The sequence below is a fragment of the Podarcis melisellensis genome (genome assembly GCF_964234715.1).
Source record: "Podarcis melisellensis genome assembly, chromosome: 7".
Lineage (NCBI taxonomy): Eukaryota > Metazoa > Chordata > Lepidosauria > Squamata > Lacertidae > Podarcis > Podarcis melisellensis.
The window spans coordinates 2,968,465-2,985,642 of record NC_138539.1 but is presented as its reverse complement, the minus strand read 5'-3'; the positions used below and the strand labels follow the sequence as shown (position 1 = coordinate 2,985,642).

At 46.7% G+C, this 17,178-nt stretch overlaps 1 protein-coding gene across 1 annotated transcript in view; it reads right to left on the bottom strand.

The window, feature by feature from the left end:
- LOC309373984 (1-phosphatidylinositol 4,5-bisphosphate phosphodiesterase gamma-1-like) overlaps window positions 1–17,178 on the bottom strand; it is an 86,013-nt gene that overhangs the window by 57,629 nt on the left and 11,206 nt on the right. The window lies entirely within an intron of this gene.

Here is a 17,178-nt window from a genome sequence, read left to right as displayed (position 1 = left end):
TATTCTGCATTAATTAACTTGAAGTTCCCACTGCCATCTCATTCCTTTCATATTAAGAGGCAATTTATAAGATTCCCAGGGTGGTATTTATGTGGAATGAATTAATCTAGATTATACGGATTCAATTAATAAATTTAACACTAACCCTCATGTTGTTTACAGCCAAGAGAGAACGTTGCATTTCTCACTGAAAGAGTTTCTTGGTCGAGGCTTCGAACCTTTCAATTCATCACAGGCAGAATTCAACAGGTGCAGCTCTCCCCAGCTTAGAGATGAAGCAACGAAGGCGAGAAGGGAGGGAGGGATGTCCCTGTTGAATATCTGCACAGAGTCCGCCTGCCCCCGGGCTGATTCGTATTCGTGCCTAGTACTTAGCAGTCGCCTCTCAGCCAAATGTGCAGACCGTCTCCCTCGAAACACGTAACCCGCCACGCAGGCCTCCAGTCTGGGAGTGAAACAGCCTTTGTTCCCGGGGCCCCTCTCCTTTTCTCAAACCGCTTCCACATGGCCAGCCTCATGCAGGGCCCGGTTGCCCTGGAAACGCCGGGATGCAGTCAAGAAACTCCAGGCCATCACCCGTTTGCATTTAGCCCGGGCCTGGGAATCTCTCTTACTAAGTGGCCCCCCTCGAGAGAAATCTGGAGACGGAGGGGAAGTCAGGACAGTGGGCTGGGAATGAGAAGGGACGCCAAGACCGGGGAGCTCAGTAGGGTGTCCTCCTAAGGACAGGGCCGGCTCTGTCGTTGGGCAGAGGGAGACAGCTGCCTTGGGTGTCAAAGGGTTACTTCTTCAAAACATCCATTATTATTGCGATATTTTTACTCCCAGGGAGAGGATTTTGGGCCTCGAGTGACAAAATGGCTTGTCATGCCTTGGATACTGTCAGGTGCTGGGGGTGGTTGCTCGTGAGTAACCAGGCAGGCCTCTGACCTGTCTTTTACAGGTTTTATTGGTGCAAACACATAGCTGTCCACCTTCCCTTTTTTTGCGGGAAATTCCCTTATTCGAGCGCTGTTTCCCGCTGCTTCCCGCTGCTATCCCGGATTGTTAGATATCCCGTAGACTGTCCCCAGGACAGGTGAGGCTGCTGATCCCTTATTTTCGAGGCTGATGATCCCTTATTTTCAAATCTGAAAGTTGATAGCTATGTGCAAACTATTTACAGTGCAGAACCACAAAGCTCATGTCCATCTTAGTCACTTGCAGAATTCGGGAGTGGCCCCTTCTGGTTTCTCCCCCAACATAAGAACTTCGGCACCCCAAGCCGCCGCCTCCCCTCCTTACATTTCACCCCCCTGCGCAGGCTGAGCGACGGAACTGGTGTGCATCCCTCCTGGCCAACCTGGCGAGGTGAGGCGCTTGGGCTCTCAGCAGCATCCTCGACCCCTTTCCCCACTTGGCTGGCTCCTTCCCTCTCTTCCCCACTGGAGGTGTGGCTTTTCCCACCGCTGGAAGCGGAGCTGCTCCTCAGGAGTTTTGGGGGCTCTCTGTATCCCAACGCCCCACCTGCCTCCCTCCCTGGTTTAGATGGCAGTCCCCCGACAGATACTGCGCAGTGTTCGAAATTAGCCAGGCGCCAGGAGCATTTTGAACCCGCAACCAAGTGAAGATGCCTGGGTGCAAGGATGGTTCCTGAAGTCTCTGCTATCTGGAGGTGCATCCCTGAGCATCTTTGGATCTGGGCTGTTTTCACACACCAATACCCCGTCCTGTAGAATTCTATCAGACATATTTTATCTGCGCAATCGGAATGAATTTCTAGAACCAAAATGCCTTTTCTGTGCAGGCTGAGCTGGAGCAGGGAACGAGGTTATAGCAAATAGCTGAAGCTTGTCTTTGCTTACCCCAAACCCCACTGCCCTGCCCACGGATGTGAAGAATATTCCTACATTATGAATGGTCCGCATCACCCTTAACAAAAAAGGACAGAACAGGCCAATAGATATGCGGTTTCAGTTCTCAAAGCTCTTAACCCAGCTCAAGGTTGTCATCTGAACTATACAACAAAACAACACCACCACAAACTGGCTTATAAGTATAAAACCAAATTTACAGTGGTACCTCAGGTTACATACGCTTTAGGTTACACACTCCACTAACCCAGAAATAGTACTTCAGGTTAAGAACTTTGCTTCAGGATAAGAACAGAAATCGGGCTTCGGCGGCGTGGCGGTAAAAGGAGGCCCCATTAGCTAAAGTGGTGTTTCAGGTTAATAATAGTTTCAGGTAAAGAACAGACCTCCAGAACGAATTAAGTACTTAACCCGAGGTACCACTGTACCAGAATAATAACTAGAATAGAAATAGACTTGCAACCATTCAAGCAACAAACATACTAAGGTGCCATGTACAAAACAAAGCCTGGAGATACTGTAAACATGGAATGGATAAATGTACAACTGTATCCTAACAAGTGACATGTGCAATAAATGTTATACAGACTGGATAAATGAACCGTTCAACAAGTAGCGTAAGTCCAATCACAGAACAGCAACCCCATGCCACCACAATGGCAAGGATTCGCCACACTGGAGAATGTGAAAAAGTTTTTCAAAGATGTATTTCAAAGATTGAACTGGATGAGATGTTCCTCAATAGGTCTTGAGTTGGGCAAAAGGAGACCTGTTCTCAGGATATATTACAGGTTTCGCTACATGCTTCATCAGTCCGAAAAGCTGCATGATACAAAATAGCACTCCAATTACAATGTATGGTAAACCATAAAAATCAGAAAATATCCAAATGGGCACTAGACGTTCTATTTGGGCCACTGTAACCTTGGTTTAAGGAGCCAATTGGTACCAAGCTTATATATCTTAGTTTCTGACACTGACACAGTGCACCGTGACTTGGGAACAGCCCATCTTTTGACGTTCTGCCTTGGGTAGCAAAGTTGCCTTGGTCTGGCCCTGCCTTGCGGAAGGGATGCCCGATGGCCCACAATTCCTCTGGCTGTCCCAGGCTTCTTGATACCCATCCATCACCACCAGCCATTTTTAATAACAACTTTTAAAGAACGTGGAAAAAACAACAGTGCAGGTTAAAAACTATAGAGATCTGCAATGGTTGCCCATTTGCTTTGATGCCAAGTTCAAGGTGTTACTATTAGCAGATAAAACAACTTAGCAACTTGGGAACGGTTCACCTGTGAGATCACCTTGCTCTAAATATGCCCACCAGATGGCTTTGATGGGGAGAAGTGGTGCTGTTACAGGTGCCATCCAATGCCCGTTCCACTTCTGTAAGAACTCGATATTTCACTTTGGAACTCCCTGCCTATTCACACCAGACAGGTGACGTCACTGTCACCTACTGACCACTCCTCCTTCTGGGGTCTCTGGGTCTGGACACAAGGACTTCAGTTTACAGAAAGTTGCTGCGCTTTTAATACGTTATTACTCTACTGCTGCTTTAACTTTTCGAAAGCCTTACATTACGGTTGTTATTTTTGCAAGGTTTACCTTGCCTGGGCCGGTTCACTCCAGCGGAGATCCGTCTGTGGGCCGGATCGTGCATCAGCCCATGATTTCTGCCATCTGTGTCTGTGCAGACGTGATTTCCGGCGTCAAAGAAGCGAGTCCCCACGCTGTGCTGCACCAGTTTAGCACAGCGCACAGGGACTCGCCAAGTGGGCAGCTCGGTTTGGGGGCGGCTCATGGGCTGGTTAAATGACCCCCGTGGGCCGCTTGTGGCATATGGGCCTTAGGTTGCTGTCCCCTGCTTTACAACATACATTTCATGGAACAAATAAACCAGCAAATTCGGCTAAGGGAAACCAACGGCTAAGGGAGCTGGGCATGTTTAGCCTGGAGAAGAGGAGGTTAAGGGGTGATATGATAGCCATGTTCAAATATATAAAAGGATGTCACATAGAGGAGGGAGAAAGGTTGTTTTCTGCTGCTCCAGAGAAGCGGACACGGAGCAATGGATCCAAACTAAAAGAAAGAAGATTCCACCTAAACATTAGGAAGAACTTCCTGACAGTAAGAGCTGTTCGACAGTGGAATTTGCTGCCAAGGAGTGTGGTAGAGTCTCCTTCTTTGGAGGTCTTTAAGCAGAGGCTTGACAACCATACGTCAGGAGTGCTCTGATGGTGTTTCCTGCTTGGCAGGGGGTTGGACTCGATGGCCCTTGTGGTCTCTTCCAACTCTATGATTCTATGATTCTATGAAATTTGAACGCTGCCCCCGACTCTCCAGTCTAAAAGCCTAGCAAACTGTTCCGCATGCCGCAAACTCCTTCCCAACTTTCCCCATCACAGTTTCCACCTACTGTAGACCCCATTGTTCTGAGCATTTCTCAGAAAGTCAAGTCCTGAAACCAATGCCAGCAAACTACACCAAGACTGGAGAGGATTTATTTTTGCAATTATGAAAATAGACCTTGGCTATTTTCATCGTAACTCTCCGGCCACCGCAAAGTAGCATTTCCTTCCTCCTTACAGCTTGACCATCCTTGGCTTTCTCCTTCCTCGATGTTCCTCCTGAGAAAACCTCTCCTGCTAACGCGACGTCTCCTGCCAATCCCAGTTGTGAGGCGGTTCAGTTTTCCCCTCAGCGCCTGGTAGTTTTCAACAGACCTGCTCATCTGGAATGTCCCACCCCAAATTCATCACTGATGCTATTGTTGGTGCTGTCCTTTTTAATTTTCCCAGACACCCCCCCTTTTTTTTTTTACAAAAACCTGTATTCCTGTACATACACCACTATTCGTGACAGTATACATCTGCGAAACCCTTTCTTATTAAGCATAAACCTTTGTGACCAGTCTTTAGGTTTTCTTGAGAAGTTGTAAACAAAATAAATCTCTGCCATTCGATTAATATTTTTAATGCAAAACCTAATAACTGTTCATGGATGCAACTCAGAGACATCACCGTTCAGACATCTCCAATAATCTGAACGCAACTTCTGCCTCTTCACATCTTTAAATGATTTGCCTGTTGGCAAAAAGGACAGAAAATACCCCTGGCAATCTTTTGTAATTTTGGCACAAATTTGGCACACATAACTAGCGAGGATCCCCAGAGATGGCTGCCCGGTATCTTACATCTCACAGTCGTACTAACAAGACGGAGCCTCTGATTTCTGGTTATTCTCTCAACATTTTCCTACTTTATGCACCAGTAATGATCAGCAAAGCATGCAAAAGTTGTTCCAGATCACCTTTTGAAATGGGCCTCTGTCTCTATTTCCATCTGTTTCCCCTTTTCTGCCTTATCTGTTCCCTGTCGGCATCCCTTTTCCTATCTCCTCTGCGCATCCATGCCTGCTTCCGCCTGTTTCTCCCCACAAATAACCCCACAGGGGATATATTTTATGGGGCCAAATGACTCTGGCAAAAGTGTGTCGCCCTTGCCAAACTCCCCTATCTCCTGTTCTCTGGGAACAACACAATCAGTACGGGCACTCTCTTGCTCACAAACAGAATATAAGAATGTAAGAAAAAAGGGAAGGAAAAGTTGGGATTTGTACACAGGACCACATCAAGATGTATTGCAGTTTAAGAAGTTGGGGGTAAAAAAAAGGTAAAGGGACCCCTGACCGTTAAGTCCAGTCGCGGACGACTCTGGGGTTGCGGCACTCATCTCACGTTCCTGGCCGAGGAAGCCGGCGTACAGCTTCCAGGTCATGTGGCCAGCAAGACTAAGTCGCTTCTGGCGAACCAGAGCAGTGCACGGAAATGCCGTTTACCTTCCCACCGGAGTGGTACCTATTTATCTACTTGCACTTTGACATGCTTTCGAACTGCTAGGTTGGCAGGAGCTGGGACTGAGCAACAGGAGCTCACCCCGTCGCGGGGATTCAAACCGCCAACCTTCTGATCGGCAGGCCCTAGGCTCTGTGGTTTAACCCACAGCGCCACCTGTGTCGTTTAAAGTGGTATAGTAAAGGTACCCCTGACCATTGGGTCCAGTCGCGGACAACTCTGGGGTTGCAGTGCTCAACTCACTTTATTAGCCGAGGGAGCTGGTGTTTGTCCGCAAACAGCTTCCGGGTCATGTGGCCAGCATGACTAAGCTGCTTCTGGTGAACCAGAGCAGCGCATGGAAACACTGTTTACCTTCCCGCCAGAGCAGTACCTATTTATCTACTTGCACTTTGACGTCCTTTCGAACTGCTAGGTGGGCAAGAGCAGGGACCGAACAACGGGAGCTCACCCTGTCGTGGGGATTCGAACCGCTGACCTTCCGATCAACAAGCCCTAGGCTCTGTAGTTTAGACCAGAGCGCAACCCGCGTCCCCCTAAAAATAAGCCATGGGGTCAACAACTCCTGTCTTATTCCCTCCATCACATTTGGGAACATCACTGCAAGGCCACTTACGCCCCCAGAAACAAGGCTATTTCGTTTCCTCCCGTGTTATAAATAGGACCGAGTGCACTTTTGGGGATTTCCGGAGTCTGACACAAGTTTCCAGAAACCATCACACCCAGAGACCTGGGTCACGTTAAGCAGCGATTGTTTCCAGCGCTGCACCACGAGGGAGACTCTTGGCACACGGCTGTTTCAAACTCTGTATCCGTGTGGATCTTTGTACGTTTGCTCCCACAGCAGCTGGCTTAGGGGCTGTGCAGCAAATAATTCTCAACCATCTCAAAAACAAAAACAAAACAATTCCATGGGGTTTATACAGTATATACATTTTTGGAGGGGGTAGCAGCTATGACACTTCAACCCACCTCAAACCTGTTTAAAAGTGAGGTGCCCTGCGTGCATCCGCAAAGGAGACAGAGGGCAGCCTGCGGCCGAATTGACAAAGCCCCAAAATTCTCGCCTTAACCTCCAGCCTGTTTGGTTTTCCTTATCCTGGCTGTCCTCCGCCTCAAGAGTAGTTTGATCTCATCCGTTCAAATTACAGCTGTCTACCGACAAGGGGCCATTTAAACGCAAAGCCTGCCCACCTTTCCAGCACGACTCTCATTATGCTCTTTGAAGCAGCCGCAGCCAGGGGCGTTATTATGGGGTGGTTTCCGGCTCTGCGGTCTTGGACTAGGAGACGGCACGGAGGGTTGAGCTTTCTGCAGGAGCCAGAGGTCTGTGGGCACCACCTTCTGGGGGCGACTTTGGACTCTCCCAGGTGCCCAGCAGTTGACCACCCTCTGCCCCCCAGCCCCACTAAAAAGGCACACACAAAAAAAGGAGATTTCAGCTAAACATCAGGAATAACTTTCTGACGGAAAGAGTCCTTTAACAGCGGAACAGACTCCCTTGAGAGATGGTGGACCAGGCTTCCTCAACCTCTGGCCCTCCAGCTGTTTTGGGACTACAACTCCCATGATCCCTAGCTAGCAGGACCAGTGGTCAGGGATGATGGGAATTGTAGTCCCAAAACATCTGGAGGGCCGAGGTTGAGGAAGCCTGTGGTAGACTCTCCTTCCTCGGAGGTTTTTAAGCAGTTCAGCTGTAGAGAATGTTCCCTGACTGAAACCCTGGAGAGCTGCCAGTCAGTGTAGACAATATTGAGCTAGGTGGAACAATAGTCTGGCTCAAAAAGAGGCAGTTTCCTATTTTCCACCATGTGTGCGAATTTCTAGTCATTTCCTGTTATCAATAACAACTCCGCCAAATCACAAATGTGCCACTTTTCTTGTACATATACTTAAGCTTTGCGCAGGATTGTACCTCTCGGGTTTTGTGGCTACAGAATTGCAATGCTCACAAAAGACCCGTAACAATAACTTGGTTAGTTTCTGAAGTATCACAAGACTCCTTGTTGTCTATGAGTGCAGAAATGGACGCCATGCGCTGTATCCAACAGTCATCACACTCAGAGTAAACTCATTGAAACTGATGGGCATGACTAGCTTAGGCCCATTGAGTTCAATGGGTCTACTCTGAATGTGGCTACAGCCCTGAAAAACCAGTGAGGAAAATAATTGAAACTTAGTTGTATTGTCTCTTCCACTCCTTCCCTGATCTTGCTAATTGGGACGTAGTCAAAGATTGCATAAATTCAGACGCAGATGTATGCCAAGCCTGTTTCCAAGTTTATGTTTTATGTCGCTGATGGGATTGTGTGTGCTCTTAAAAAAAATTATAAGCTTCACTGAGCAATGCAAAAGCACTGGGTGGGCGGAGGATAAGTTTTCTAATTATGTAAATTGATGATCTCATTGCAGACATGTTTATTTCATCATGTATCAATGCATACAAGTCAGACTGTCTTCTCTGTTAAGCTAAATGCAGGCTTCTTGCAATTCCATTCTCTGGAATCTCGCCCTGTGAAAGAATTCTGACTTGTGCGACTTTAAAAACAACACACACACACACACACACCCTCTGCAGGATCTATTATATAATACAGAAGGTCTAATGTTGCCCTGCAAATATTGACTCCAAAACTTTGCAGCTAAGGACTAGGGTCCCTATACGTTTAGAGCAGAATCACACCACTTTAAAACAATCATGGCTCCCCCCAAGGAATTCTGGGAACTGTAGTTTGTTAAGGGTGCTGAGGTCCCTATTCCCCTCACAGAGCTACAATTCCCAGGCTTACCTGGGAAGAGGACTGACCGTTAAACCACTCTGTGAATTGTAGTTCTGTGACAGGGAATAGGGGTCTCCTAACAGCTCTTAACACCCTTAACAAACTACAGCTCCCAGAATTCTTTGGGGGGAGCTATGGCTATTTATGATGTATGGAAGTGAGAGCTGGACCATAAAGAAGGCTGATCGCTAAAGAATTGATGCTTTTGAATTCTGGTGCTGGAGGAGACACTTGAGAGTCCCATGGACTGCAAGAAGATCCAACCTCTCCATACTGAAGGAAATCAACCCTGAGCGCTCACTGGAAGGATAGATCCTGAAGCTGAGGCTCCAAGACTTTGGCCACCTCATGAGAAGAGAAGACTCCCTGGAGAAGACCCTGATGTTGGGAAAGATGGAGGGCACAAGGAGAAGGGGACGGCAGAGGACGAGATGGTTGGATAGTGTTTTCGAGGTTACCAGCATGAGTTTGACCAAACTGCGGGAGGCAGTGGAGGACAGAGGTGCCTGGCGTTCTCTGGTCCATGGGGTCACAAAGAGTCGGACACGACTAAACGACTAAACAACAACAACAACATGGCTATTTAAAGTGGAATGATACCACATTAAATATATAGTGGATATGTTCACCAAGGTCGTTTTCAGCCAGCTGATGACCTTAAAGTATTAATTTCACTAAGGTAGCCATCACATTCCACCAAGGGCCGAGAATAACTTCTTCCAATGGACAAAAATCATAATTTTGGCTGCAGTTAGAAGATCCATCATTAACTCCAAAATAACTTTCTTCAAAGCACCCTTCCAATATACTGGGGGGGGGCATGCAAGGGATTCTGATGGCTTTTAAAAATACTTTTCAGTGCTAATCCCCAAAATAATACAACTTTATTCCAAATGTAAGAATACAGGTTTGTATTCAGAATGAGCTGCAATGCCTACGAATATTTTAACCAACATATTCTGCATAGTGCGTAACCATCTCGCCTCGCCAAACTGTTCAAAACAAAATTTCAAATTGCGGAATGTGGAATCTTACACTTTTGACATATTTGTTGTTGTTGTTGTTGTTGTTGTTGTTTAGTTGTTTAGTCGTGTCCGACTCTTCGTGACCCCCTGGACCAGAGCACGCCAGGCCCTCCTGTCTTCCACTGCCTCCCGCAGTTTGGTCAAACTTATGTTGGTAGCTTCGAGACCAATGTCCCACCATCTCGTCCTCTGTCATTCCCTTCTCCTTGTGCCCTCCATTTTCCCCAACATCAGGGTCTTTTCCAGGGAGTCTTCTCTTCTCATGAGGTGGCCAAAGTATTGGAGCCTCAGCTTCAGGATCTGTCCTTCCAGTGAGTATTCAGGGCTGATTTCCTTCGGAATGGAGAGGTTTGATCTTCTTGCAGTCCATGGGACTCTCCAGAGTCTCCTCCAGCACCAGAATTCAAAAGCATCCATTCTTCGGCGATCAGCCTTCTTGATGGTCCAGCTCTCGCTTCCATACATCACTACTGGGAAAACCATAGCTTGAACTATACGGACCTTTGTTGGCAAGGTGATGTCTCTGCTTTTTAAGATGCTGTCTTTGACATATTAGCAGTATAAAAAGGGGGAGGGGAATTCAATTCCTGGCAAAGGTGAAACCTTGCCTTCATTTTCAGCAGAAAGCTACATTCCTCAACACAGTCGAAATGCTCTTTATCTCTCAGTGAACTTTCATGGGTGGGTAAAACAAGCATCAAAAGTTACAACCCCGTGGAAAGTTCTCCTGCGCGCAAGTCTATCCTGCACAGCTGAGAACTAGTAGATTGATGGATAGACATTCCTGCATCGCAGGGGGTTTGAATTGGGTGACCCTTAGGTCAGAAGCTCCTTTCTCGCAACTGTCATCTCACTACAAATTAAGTTCTCCCAACCAAAGTCACCGAAACGCCGCCACACAGGGGCGTTGGGGTGGGGAGGGCAACCAGAGCGATGTTAGCAGACTCGAAGTTATTGTCCCGTACAAATAGGCAGGAAACCAGCCAGTTCCCGGGATTTCCAGCAACAAATTCCTTCTGCAGCTGGGCTCCGACAGATCGCAGCAGGTAGAGGGCAGGAAAGAGAATTAAGAGGCTGGCGGACCAGCTGGGAAAGGAGGGTGGGGAGAAACCGAATACGGGGGTCATGGCTACATGCCACCGTCCGTGTGGGTCCACACAGGACCTTGCAGAGCCAGGCAGAGGCCCTGGCCAGGTAGATAATGTGCCCCCCTTTTTTTACCCTGTGGATAAAGGTAAAGGGACCCCTGACCATTATGTCCAGTCGTGGCCGACTCTGGGGTTGCGGCGCTCATCTCGCTTTATTGGCTGTGGGAGCCGGCGTACAGCTTCCGGGTCATGTGGCCAGCAGGACTAAGCTGCTTCTGGCGAACCAGAGCAGCGCACGGAAACGCCGTTTACCTTCCCGCCAGAGTGCTACCTATTTATCTACTTGCACTCTGACTTGCTTTTGAACTGCTAGGTTGGCAGGAGCAGGGACCAAGCAACAGGAGCTCACCCCGTCACAGGGATTCGAACCACTGACCTTCTGATCGGCAAGTCCTAGGCTTTGTGGTTTAACCCACAGCGCTACCCGCATCCCTGGGGATAACTGAAGTCTTATAAATAAGTAAGGATATAACATAATTTTTAAATAATGTATTATAATTTTAAATACATTTTACAATAAATACATTATTCATTTTAAAATGTATTATACAATTTTTAACAGTTCCATAATGTATTTAAAAATCTATTTTTAAATAACAGATGCAAAGGAAAGAGGGGGCTTTGCCCTGCCAGACTTAAGGTTGTACTATGAAGCCGCAGCTTTCTGCTGGCTAAAAGATTGGCTACTTCTCGAAGACACTGATGTGTTAGATCTGGAAGGTTATAACAATGCTTTTGGTTGGCATGCATATTTGTGGTATGACAAAGTTAAGATCAACAAGGCCTTTAAGAACCATATTGTCAGAAAAGCAGTGTTTAATGTCTGGATAAAATACAAAGACTTATTGGAAAACAAAACTCCAAGGTGGCTCTCACCTTTGGAAGCTAAGGCCTGGAAAAGACCCAATATGGAAGCCTACTGGCCAAAATATTGGGAACTGTTAGAAAAAGATGGAGATAATTGGAAATTGCAGAGTATGGAGAAAATGAAGGACAAAGTGCGAGACTGGTTACACTACGCTCAGATTAAGGAAATTTTTAAAAGTGACAAAAAGTTAGGATTCCAGGTGGAGAAATCGAAGTTGGAAACAGAACTGTTAGAACCTAAGACTAAGGTACTTTCAAGAATGTATAACTTGCTGCTGAAATGGAATACACAAGACGAAATGGTTAAGTCGGCTATGATAAAATGGGCACAGGATATTGGGCACAACATTATGTTTGAGGACTGGGAAAGGTTGTGGACCACTGGGTTGAATTTTACTGCATGTAATGCTTTGAAAGAAAATGTAATGAAAATGATATACAGATGGTACATGACCCCAGTTAAACTTGCCAAAATATACCATTCGTCTGATAACAAATGCTGGAAATGTAAAGAAAATGAAGGAACATTCTTCCACCTCTGGTGGACTTGCCCCAAAGTGAAGGCCTTTTGGGAAATGATATATAATGAGCTGAAAAAGGTATTTAAGTATACCTTTACTAAGAAACCAGAGGCCTTTCTTCTGGGCATTGTCGACCAGAAGGTGTTAAAGAAAGATAGAACATTTTTCATGTATGCAACAACAGCAGCAAGGATACTACTCGCTAAGAACTGGAAAACTCAAGATCTACCGACACTGGAAGAATGGCAGATGCAACTGATGGACTATATGCAACTGGCGGAGATGACTGGCAGAATCCGAGACCTGGGAGAAGAAAGGATTGAAGAAGATTGGAAGAAATTCAAGACTTACTTACAGAAATATTGTGATCTAGTGGAATGTTAAGAAGGATGCTTGGTTATAAATAATTGGCCATCACTAAAATAGATCAGGAATTGATGATAAGAGAGATTAAGAGAAACAAATTTGCAGGAGAATTATTTTATTGTATCTAAGTAAGTGGTTACAGATTTGGAAATAAGATGATAATTTGCTTGACAAAAACTTATTAACGATGTAAGTGGGAGCGGGAGACGTGAGGAAGTTCAAGGATATTATGAAATTTTGTTAAAACAAAGCAATAATGTTTATTATCACTGTATTCTTTTTTCTAAAAACTCTAATAAATATTTATATAAAAAATAAAATAAAAATCTATTTTTAAATAGACAGCTTTGACTATTATTTATAATTATAATTAAAACTTCTCTGTCTTCTTATTCTACTCTTAAAAAGATGTATGCTTGCGAGAAAGCAGCTATTGCTCATAAGCCACTATTTATTTAAAAAACATGGTTTCCACCAAATTTGATCTTCATTGAGCTAGATGTACTCCTCGGGTGTAAGTAATATTCCTGGTCTAGTCAACGAAATTGTAAACAAATGGCCATATCTTCATCACTTTTTCATCATTTTCAAAATTATTTTTACCGTCCACAGAAACATCCACGTAGGCAAGTTTCCGGTGCTGTGGCTGTGCAGACCCTGTGAACTGACAGCAACACAGAAAGACACCGGCACACTTCCTGGCGTATCTGGTACAGTCAGGAAAGACTCTTGTCTGAAACTCTCGGAGCGGACGCTATCGTCTGCAAGGCGGATGAGGGGCCTGACTCAGCGGAAGGCAGCCTTTTCTGCCCTTGGATCGGGTGCGCTTTCGTCTCATCCCTTTTCTCTTTCCTTTTACAGTGGCACCTTGGTTCTCAAACTCAATCCGTTCCGGATGTCCGTTCCAAAACCAAAGCGTTCCAAAACCAAGACATGCTTTCCCACGGAAAGTAATGCAAAACAGATTAATCTGTACAGACTTTTGAAAACAACCCCTAAAACAGCAATTGAACATGAGTTTCACTATCAAATGAGAGCGTTGAACCATAAAACAAAAGCAATAAGCGATGTACTGCAGTCACACAATCAATCCATCAGTAGCTGAACTGGGTTCCACACAGTCACAAAAACTTTAAAAAAAAGAGCCAGAAAAACAAAAACGCAAAATAAATAGCAAAAACGGACCTCAGCGTAACACTCAAAACAGAAGTATGGTACTCAAATCGGGAGCATTACACTCAAAATGGAGCACGTTTGGCTTCTGAAAAAGGTTCAAAAACCGGAACACATACTTCCAGGTTTGTAGTGTTTGGGTTCCAAGTTGTTTGAGTGCCAAGGCATTTGAGAACTAAGGTACCACTGTATAATTCTTTAACGACTGGGTTTTAGTAATACAAAGCAGCCCCCTGCTCCTCCTCCCATAGAGGAGTCATGGAATCATAGGGTTCCCTAAAGGTCATCCATTCCACCCTCCAGCAATACTAAAGCACAGCTGACAGGTGGCGATCCAAGCTCTGCTGAGAAACCTCCAAGGAAGGAGAGGCCACCAATTTCAGAGGCAGTCCGCTCCACCACCAAACAGGGCTTAAGAAGACTAGAGACTGCCATCCCAAGAAACCCACGAATCTGTCAGTTCAATCCATTAGGAAGCATTAAAATTCAAATCTATGAATTTCATAGCAGCCAGAAAGGGTTGCATTCTGCCGGGAGATGTCCCTGTATATCCCCTTTGCTTGCATAAAGAATGAAATGGTGCCAGTCTCCCATGAAAGAATATCCACACTTTGTTCCTTTAGCTGGAAGTCGACGGTTGTGATTTTTTCCACCAAAGTGACTCGTCAAGGTGTCTTGTGCCAGTTAGATAACATGGCTCCCTTTGGGTCCTCCCAGTGTTGAGCAACCAGCTACAAGAAGATGCCCAGCAGGAGGTTTGAAATGACAATCTCCATTGCTCCATTTTAGCAATTTCTGCAAAGGCCAAGGTCCACAACTGCCAGAGCTGCCTCCAGGTCCCAGCTCACAGAGGACCAATACTAGCCGGTTGTAATGTACAAAAGTCTTTATTGAAGTTCAGTTTCCATTTACAAGCCGCAGCGTGCAGCTCTACGTCTAGAACCTAGACCGGCGAAGCTCCGTCTGAGTCTCCGCCCCCTATACACCAGTTTAAGACCCTGGCCTTACTCCACCTCTTCCGTTGTTCTTTCCTCCTCTGGGTCCGTCTGCCCCCCGGGGTCTCCTCCTTCCTGGACTCCTCTGACGCTGACCCCCCTGACTCTTGTCCCTCCTTTCGGCGGGCTTTAGGACCTGGTTCCCTATCCGGGCTACCTGCTGTGCCGCTCGCCTGTACATTTGAACTTGGCGCGCGCGCCCAGTGGGCAACCTTCCTCTTGACCGTTTCCGCGCTCTCCGATGGAGGCGTGGTCAATCCTGACTCATCTCCTCTCGCTGGTGGTGAACACCCTGGTCCCGATACCTGGGACTCCTCCCCCCCACTGCGCTCTGGTGGGGAAGCTGGTCCTGATTTCCAACTGCTTCTCTCTGAGTCCCCTCTGGCCCCTTCCTTCTGGGGTGTCCCCCTTGGCACCCCCCTTGCCCTGGCCATAGGCGCCCCCTTCTGTGAATCTTCCGATTCGCTGGAGAGACTCAGGGAATCCCTCGGACCACTGTCATCGCCTACGCTCCCCTCGGATTCCTCCCCCTCGCTCTCCATTTCCTCCCTCTCCTGTGCCTCTGCTCCTGAGCCCCTGACAACAACTTTTTCACAAGCCCTACGCATATGCCAGAACGACCCTGGTTCCTTAACATTCTCTCCAAAGTAGCCTCAGATGAGATCTCTCCAAAGTAGCCTCAGATGAGATCCCTGAAAGTCTCACAGGGGCTACCTACCATTTTTGTCCCGTTTTCCATGTTTGCCCTTCTCACGGCTAGATGTGCGTAGCCAAACACACCGGCAGCGCAACCCGCTGGGAACTTCTCCCGCTCAAACAGGAGGGCTCTTGTGCATTCCTTTCGAGAGATGGCACTGCAGAGCTTGCGCCCAAAATATCTTGGGGCACAGCTGTTTTGGAAGGGTTCTTTCTTACGAAGGAAGACTCAAGAAAATTGCATTGCTGTTGCTGTTTTTTGCTGGGTGGCGATGAAGACGTCACAGCCCACAGGGAACATCCACCATGCTCAAACAATGGGGTTTTGCTGCTGCAAGAGATTGTTAATTTTTACATTTAAACCCCACCTTTTCTCCCAAGAGCTCAAGGTGGCATGCTTCGATCTTGACTGCTTTCACAGACCTACACCCAGTAGTGATGTATGGAATTGAGAGCTGGACCATAAAGAAGGCTGATCGCCGAAGAATGGATGCTTTTGAAGTATGGTGCTGGAGGAGACTCTTGAGAGTCCCATGGACTGCAAGAAGATCAAACTTCTCTATTCTGAAGGAAATCAGCCCTGAGTGCTCACTGGAAGGACAGATCCTGAAGCTGAGGCTCCAAGACTTTGGCCACCTCATGAGAAGAGAAGACTCCCTGGAAAAGACCCTGATGTTGGGAAAGATGGAGGGCACAAGGAGAAGGGGACAACAGAGGATGAGATGGTTGGACAGGGTTCTCGAAGCTACCAGCATGAGTTTGACCAAACTGCGGGAGGCAGTGGAAGACAGGAGGGCCTGGCGTGCTCTGGTCCAGGGGGTCACGAAGAGTCGGACACAACTAAACAAGTAAACAACAACAACAACACACTCCCTACAGATAGGTAGCCGTGTTGGTCTGCCATAGTCAAAACAAAAAAAAAATTCCTTCCAGTAGCACCTTAAAGACCAACTAAGTCAGTTCTTGGTATGAGCTTTCGTGTGCATGCACACTTCTTCAGATACCTTTAATAGAGAGTTTCTTGTTTTTCTGTTTTTTCAGTAGCTCCAGTTGAGAGTGGTAAATGTTTTGTTTTTCCTTTTGGAACTCTTGCCAAGCTTGGTGGTTCCTGATAGAGTTGTCCAATACAAGGAGAATACACTCCCTACAGGCATGCATAATGAAAACCCAGCTTTCTGGAAAAGCTATCATCCACCCACAGCTTCAGTTTCAGCAAAGGAGGTTAAAGACATCAGGGGGCCATGACCCAGGAGGCCCCGGGCCTCCTGCTTGCCTTGGGGCAAAGGATCTCCCTTCCACGTTGGGGTCCATTTGATGTCCTTTTAAAGAGGAAATCCCCGCCGGAGCCCAGAAGGGATTTGCCAGTCACACAGCTAATCTTTGAATAGCCCTGTGCCCTCCCAGCACCCGAGGGGCTGGCAGCTGCCAAAAACCAACGTTTATTTATCTAGCCACAAATAAAGTTCTCCTTTGTCCAACACGCAGGGAGCCGGCGGCCTCTGGGCAGGGCTGAGCCAATAGGCAGGGAAGGAGGCCGAACAGAAAACATGAATGCAACTGAGGCTCCTTGGCCTTGCGGGGCAGATTAGCCAAGGAGAAGAGGAAGAAGGAGAAGGAGAAGGAGAAGGAGAAGGAGAAGGAGAAGGAGAAGGAGAAGGAGAAGAAGAAGAAGAAGAAGAAGAAGAAGAAGAAGAAGAAGAAGAAGAAGAGGAAGCAGCAGCAGCAGCAATAGATGGGTGTTTTTGTTGTGCAATTATTCAGATCTGCACATGATATTCTGGGAGATTTAAAGGGTTATTATCACTGAAAAACACAGGTTGCTGTGTTTGATGCATAGCTGTCAACTTTCAGATTTGAAAATAAGGGATCAGCAGCCTCGAAAATAAGGGATCAGCAGC